We start from the raw sequence: 8,017 nt of genomic DNA on the forward strand, positions 1-8,017 counted from the left end.
TGCTGTCAAGATAGGATATTCTGGTTGGTCTGTTCCTACATGGAAGAAAGAAAAGGTTCAGGTAGACTTTTGTGCAGGTAAGACCTCATTTGGGAAAATGTCAGCTGCAGAAGTTTAGGAGTAGCTCTTAAGCAAGGCTTACTTTGAATCCATTAGCTCTGCAAAGCTAACTCAGTTGCATAAATACGTACTTGAAAAAGCCTTCACCTTAGGACCTAGCTATAAGTGCTTCAAAGTATGATCAAATCTAAAATGAAAAAGACTTAAAATTGCCATTGACAAAAAAATGCAAATGTGAGCAATCGACCGAACAATATAATTATTTTCCACTATACACATTATTTTACGGAAATAAGATCAATAGTATTGTTAGGAACAATAAGGTTTCCTTGCTACAAATAGGCACCCAAGGATATAAGCCTGTATAAAGATTGCATCATTAACTACTTAAATTTAGAGGATACTACATGCTTCAGAAGCACGTATACCGAAATAACAACAATACAGAGATTAACATGGCACTTGCACAAGGATAATATGAAAATTTGTGATGTGTTCCATACTTTTCATTCTTCAGTTGCAGAAATGAAAACAGTTATTAACAAGTTGATTACAAAATTACAAGTGTAACAATATATGCAAGTGTTAGAATTAAACGTTAGTTTGACATCAGTGTGTAAAATCTTCACCTTAGAAAGGCCTTTACATAGAATAACCTTTACAAAACTTTTGAAATTAGTTAGCATTGTCATTTTATCCCAAAGAAATATACTACTATAAGAACCTAGAAAAAGGGGCTGGGAAGGTGGCTCAGTGGTAGAGCGCTTGCCTTGCATGCATGAGGCCCTGGGTTCGATTCCTCAGCACCACATAAGCAAAAAGAAAAAAAGCCAGAAATGGCACTGTGGCTCAAGTGGTAGAGCGCTAGCCTTGTGCTGGAGAGCTGAGGAACAGTGTCCAGGCCCAGAGTTCAGGCCTCAGGACCGGACCTCCCCCCCCAAAAAAAAATGAAATAAAAATGAACCCAAACCTAGTATTTTTCTCATTGTATACAGAGGCACATAATTAAGGAAATTGCTTCCTGTGTAATATATATGTAAAAGAAAGAAGATGTCACACAATTATTCTCTTCATACCATGTTATACCAAACCCAAAAAATGCTTTTTCTACATTTATAAATTAATATCATCCATTTGTTGGCAACTCTGTATAGATTATTCACATTATCATTTTATACATGAACTGTTGGAATTATCTATTAACTAACTTCTAATTATAACTCTCATGAAAGAATTTTCTAGACAAATAGAATGCCAGAATCATTTGTGAATTTGTCAGTTAAAACCTCTACTTAAAAAGAATTTTGTAGTATCCTATAGAATATGGAATTACAAAAAAAACAAACTATTTATTTTGAATCTAAATTCTAATTTTGCAAGGTCCACAAAGTCCTATATTAGACGAACTGTACTATTTCTCTGGGCTTAAGTTTTGTGAACTTTGATAATTTCTTTGGCATCCAACAGAATGAAGCTTACTTGCTTTTTCAAATTTTGGATGGGAATCATGAGCTATTTTGCATCTAAGAATGTTCTGTAATGAAGAGAGCATTTAAAACACAACTGAGGATAATATATCAGTTGCATTTCAATAGGAAACTTGACTTCTCAAAACATAATGAAAAAATTAGCCCAAACTTCCAACTGTGTATTCCTTTCTTGTAGTTTGGTTTGTTTTATTGAGACAAAATTATACTACCTGGTCCAGGGAAGGTTTCACTATGTAATTCCACTCTCTAATCTCCTATTAGTCTGAGTGCTAGAATTCCAGGCTTGTATCACATTGCCCTGCCATAGCTTGTTGGTTTATTTAATCTAGAAACACACTAGCAATTCTGAATGTCTCTGATGATCTTATCCATTGACTGCTCAGACTGTTTATGTACAATTTTGAAAGACGTTCTAACATTTGACACAGGGTATGAACATTTTCAGATGCACATGCAGGGGTCTCTGATTCATTCCTCCATGGATCCGATCCCTTTAATAATGATAACTTTACTATCTCTGGTCCCTACCTATGTAATAGTCTCAAACTTTTTTGAAGTTCATTTGAGGACTTTTTAATATTAAAATTTATCACTTGATTCTAGTTTTACGCAGGGCATATTTTCTATTGCTTTCTAACTTTTTTACATATTCTGAGAGTTGTTTCATTTGTGTATTCGTGTGTGCACATATAAGTGCCTCTGTGTGTATGCGTATGTTTGTATGTATGTATGCAAAAGCCTCAAGCTCTTCTTCAACATCATGCTCATGATTGGTATTCCATCCCTTGAACTGTTCTTCCAATGCAGCTTTGGTTGGTTAATTATAGATAATGTCTCAAAGACTGTTCTCCCGAGCCTGGATGCAAACTGAACTTCCCAGACTCCTTTACATTCTTAAGTTTTATTTTTCCAGGAGTATCAAGTTTTAAACTACAAACATTTTTGTGAATGTGAAGTCTAACCTGTAGCCCAGATTTTTAACTCATTAATTCATATAAATATAGATAAACATACACATTACATATGCTGAATGTATACTGTTAGAAATGTGATTTTAAGCTGGGTTGTGGTGAGATCTGAGGATTGAGGTTCAAAGCCAGCCTGGGTAGGAATGTCCCGGAGACTCTTTTCTCTAATTAACTCCAAGAAAACTGGAAGTGGCACTGTGGCTCAAGTGGTAGAGCATTAGCCTGGACCTGAATAGCAGAGGGACAGCGCCAAGGGTTCAAGTGCCACGACCAACAACAATATATATATATATATATATATATATATATATATGAAACAAAAAGAAATATGATCTTTGCCTCCAGGTTCATTGATAGTATAATCCCTGCTCTTTCAAGGTGGACTTTTTTCCAGTTAAGTCCATTCTCTTATAACTGACCTGCATGGAACCAGAATCATTTTCTATTCTACTTTTTACAAATTTGCGCGATTGGAAGTGTGATTTAGAAAGAGAGTGGCCTCATACTTCATGTTCCACTTAGGAGAAATGCTTTCTCTATATCACTTCTGTAAATCTACATACTGAACTTGGCTTCATTGTTTCAATGTTGTCTTATTTGTAGAGTCTTCTATATTGTATTGAACCCTTAAACACAGAAATACTCTTTCTCCTATTTTTGCTATTGTTTCTCTTACTGTTAACTCTTGTACACATGGAAAATAATGCACAGCACATACACTCACAAAAAATGATCTGAGAGATCTTCTCGGAGGAAGTTCCAGGAAGATGGCGGAGGAGAAGCTGGAATCTGAACAACTCTCGCATAGAAAGCAGTTTTAGAGTTCCTGTGAACAGTCCTAAGCCAGAGAATCACACCAAGTGTGCCATCACAGGACAGAGAATTAGGCAAGAGAGGAGAAGCCAAGGCAAGGAGACACATCTGAGCGCTTGCCAGCAGCCGCCATGCCGGCGGCAGGGTCGCGGCGGCTACCACAGGGCACCCAAACCTGAGCCACAGAGAGTCCAGGACGAAGGAGTCAGAAGCTGCGGGCGAGCGGATTCTACTCAACACCAGCAAGAACTGACAAGGAGCGGACATCTTCATCCTGCAGTTTGCAGACCAGAGACAACCCAGGAACCAAGACTCGGCGTGAGTAGAAGCCTGACGTCCTCACTCCTTCTCAGGGAGCAGAGGAGGGAAGGCCACCCCTACCCACCTCAGTACCGGAGATCTCCATGTTGGATACCGTCAAAGCTCGGAGGAGCTGCTAGCTCCAACTCAGGCCTTGGAATAAAACGAGTCATTTAGCAGGTCACAAGAACTTAATGGCGAAGTGACCTCCCAGACTCAGCTCCACCCAGGGAAAAGTCACCCAGCTCGGGCACCAGCCCTAGGAGTGGCTTTCCCCACTGGGTAACCAGAACCAGAGGCTGCCCCTCCCTCTAGCAGCCTCCACAATCAATTGAAAAACAGAAACCCTAAGAATGGCTCCAGGCTTGGCTCTGTGAGTTTTTCACAAAATAGCCCCAGGGAAAAGCTACTGTTTGTTGAAAGGCCTCAACTCTACCCAGAACCTAGCCACATCACTGCATCCCCCTCCTTTGTGATTCTCAAAGCAGATCTGCCTCCCATTAAACTAACCTGGGAGGGGGATCTCAAAATGTTGGGTAAAGCAGAGCATTTTTCTGCCTGTTTGAACAAACTGACTTAAGAAACCAATCAAGCCACAGGACCTCAAGCAGACCAGAGACTCAAACAAGAGGCTGGTTACAGACAAAAGGGAGACACAGGATTCTTCCCACCCCTCCCAAAAAAAAAAAAAAAAAATCAAAGAACTATTTTTTTTTTCTTCTTCTTTTTTTTTTTGGTACCTTATATACATAAAAAATTTTTTTCTTTTCTAAAACTTTTATTAATCTTTAATTTTTGCCTTTTTTGAAAAAATAATTGTTTTCCAGTAACTTTTTATTTTCCTCTTATAATTTTTATTTTAGGAATACGTGAATGTGTGTTTTCCTTTCTTTTCTTGTCTTCTTTCTCTTTTTCTTTCTTTTTTAATTATCTTTTTGTTTTTTGTTTAGCTCTACTGAACTTCTGATCTTTTATTCTCCCTTTCTTATCCTTTTTACCTTTTCCTCTCTTTTGTTCTTCTTTATGTGACTTAACTCTTGTCCTGCACATCCTCAGATAAACCCATAGTTAACTAGTAGACCTTATCCCCATTTGTGTACACACTTAATCCACAAATTTATTACTCAATTCAAAACCTCTGAGATTTAAATTCTTTAATAGCAGTACAACCTCTTTATACCTATATAATATTTTAAGCATTTTTTAAGTTTTTCACATCTCCTTTATGTCCCTCCCCTTATCTCAATATATTCACATTCCTCTCTAAATAGATTGTCTTTTGATCTCCATAATAATATTAATTTTTACGTTTCTATTTTTTTCTGGTCTCTTTTCATTTCCCTTTCCCTTTCTTCTTTTTCTTTCTCTCTCTACTTGCATCCTACCCAACCTATTTCCTGCATTGAGATTAGGACATAGTTAACTCTCCCTGTGCCTCCCCACACCAATCTATTCCTATTTTTTACCCACATCTCTCCCTAACCCTAATAATTTCTGGTTTTCCAAATTCTTCTCAGCGGTTCAAAGCCCATTAACATATAGTTGTTTGATGTTGAATAGATGTATCTGTTGAACTAGATGGTATCTCTAGACTATTGCCTGTACAAATGCAAACTTTGGTTGATGGTTGCCTTAAGATAGTGTTTTAGCACAAAACTGGTGCTATTTTCATCTCAAATGGACAGAGTAAGCCGGAAAAACACAAGAAAAATGGCAAATCCGGGTATCTCAATTCCCAATCTTGATAATCAGGGGACAGAACAGATAATGAATAATCCAGAGGAGAGTTCCCAAATAGCTCTACAGACACTGCTGGCAAACATGATAAATGAAAAATTTGACAACTTACAAAGGACTCTGTATGAGTGTGATAGGGAGAGAGAGGAGGCATCCCAAAAGTTTATACAGGAATATCATAAGCGTGAGGAAGCTACTCAAAAACTGATTCAGGATTTGCATGAACAACTTGAGAATACTCAAAGAGAAAGGGAGGAATGGCGTGAGCAGGCTGAGAACACTCAAAGAGAACTGCAGGAATCCAACGAACAGGAGGAAGCTGATCAAAGAGTAATACTGGAATAGAGAGAGCAGATAGAGAATACACAAAGATCACTAAAGGCATTCATGGAATCCATTAACAAAGAGCTGAAGGAAGTCAGGGAGACCACAAAGGGAATGCTGAATGGAACCCAACAGAAGGAATGGGAGTCCAAAGAAACCATAACCAATCAACTAAGTGATTTGAGAACAAACACTGAACACCAAATTAAGGAAGTAAAGAAATTCATACAAGACCTAAAACAGAGCTTCAACAAAGAATTTGAAGCCATCAAAGCTGACCAACTAGAAGGAAAAGAGATAAAAAACAAAGTAGAGAGTCTTGACAGCAGGTTAGACCATGCAGAAGATCGAATCTCAGGGTTGAAGACAGCATAGATATTATAGAGAAAGAGCATACAACCATCCAAGACAAGTCCAAGAAATATGATAGATCTATCGAACACCTGGAAGACACCATCAGAAGGCCTAATCTAAGGATAATGGGTGTAGAGGAGCACCTAGAAACAGAAGTTAATGGTCTAGGAAATTTGTTTAACAGTATCCTAGCAGAGAACTTCCCAAACATACAAAAAGATAGGCCTATTCAGATACAAGAAGCTTTTAGAACCCCAAATAGGCCAGACCAGAATAGGACATCACACCGTCACATGATAATCCACACAAGATGAACTCAGACCAAGGAAAAGATCCTTAAAGCTGTCCAGGAGAAAAGGTTAATCTCCTATAAAGGGAAACCAATTAGAATCACCTCAGATTCTTCAGCAGAGACAATCAAAGCAAGAAGAGCCTGAAATGATGTATGCCATGCCCTAAAAAAAATAACTATCAACCAAGAATACTCTATCCAGCTAAACTATCCTTCATAACTGAAGGTCAAATAAAAACCTTCCATAGAAAAGAAAATTTGAAACAATACATCTCCGCCAAACCAGCCCTACAAAAGATTCTTAAAGTTGTCCTACACATAGAAAACCAACAAGACCGTAATAAAATCCAAGAAACTGCACCCAAACTGAGAATCCAAGAACCATAGGAAGAACCCAGTTTTCGCAGCCCCCAAGAAGGTGGATAACATGGCAGGAACTCCTTAATACCTCTCAGTCCTATCTCTTAACGTTAACGGAATGAACTCTCCAATTAAGTGACATAGACTGTCTAGTTGGATTAAAAAACCAGACCCTTCTATCTGCTGTCTGCAGAAGTCACATCGTGCCCGTAAAAACAAACACATTTTCAATGTTAAAGGCTGGAACAAAATCTACCAAGCAAACGGCACTCATAAACAGGCAGGAGTTGCAATCCTAATATCAGATAAAATAGATTTCAAATTAAAATTCGTGAGAAGAGATAAAGAAGGTCGCTACATACTAATTAAAGGATCTCTCCTTCAGGAGGATATTACAATTCTAAATATCTATTCGCCAAACAATGGAGCACCCAAATTTATCAAAGAAACACTACTTTCACTCAAATCCTATATAGATCCAAAGACATTAATTGTTGGGGATTTTAACACACCACTCTCCCTACTAGATAGATCAACTCGGCAAAAACTCAACAGAGAAACCTCAGATCTAAACAGCTGCATAGATCAACTAGACTTAACAGACATCTACCGAACATTTCCCCCAGCAGCATCAGAATACACGTTTTTCTCAGCAGCACATGGAACGTTTTCTGAAATAGACAACATTCTAGGCCACAAAGCAAACTTGTCTAAATTCAGAAACATTGAAGTTATACCTTGCATTCTCTCTGACCACAAGGGAATAAAATTAGAACTCAACACCAAAAGCCACCAAAGAAAGTCCGGTATCACATGGAGGCTGAACAACACACTGCTGAATCATGAGTGGGTCATGAAAGAGATTAGAAAGGAAATTCAAATGTTCATGCTATTCAACAAAAATGAACACACAAATTACCAGCTCCTGTGGGACACAGCAAAGGCTGTACTCAGAGGCAAGTTTATAGCTCTGAGTTCCTACATCAACAAATTGTAGAGATCTGAAACTAACAATTTAATGACACATCTAAGCCTCCTTGAAAAAGAGCAGCAAGATAAACCCCAATCCAGTAGACGGAAAGAAATAATCAAAATTAAATCAGAGTTAAATGAATTAGAATCCAAAAAAACTATAGAAAGAATCAACAAAACAAAGAGTTGGTTGTTCGAAAAACTTAACAAAATTTACAGACCCTTAGCAATTCTTATCAGAAAAAGAAGAGTACACACCCAAATTAATAAACTCAGAGATGAGAATGGAAACATCACCACGGAAACAACCAAGATTCGGAACATTATAAGGGAATACTTCTCAAAAC

The 8,017-nt window shown here is 37.8% G+C and overlaps 1 pseudogene; it reads left to right on the plus strand.

The window, feature by feature from the left end:
• The first annotated feature begins 467 nt into the window (after window positions 1-467).
• LOC122099940 lies at window positions 468-567 on the plus strand (annotated as a pseudogene).
• Window positions 568-8,017: the final 7,450 nt, after the last annotated feature.

This window comes from Dipodomys spectabilis, unplaced genomic scaffold, assembly GCF_019054845.1.
Source record: "Dipodomys spectabilis isolate Male_0828 unplaced genomic scaffold, ASM1905484v1 ptg000547l, whole genome shotgun sequence".
Lineage (NCBI taxonomy): Eukaryota > Metazoa > Chordata > Mammalia > Rodentia > Heteromyidae > Dipodomys > Dipodomys spectabilis.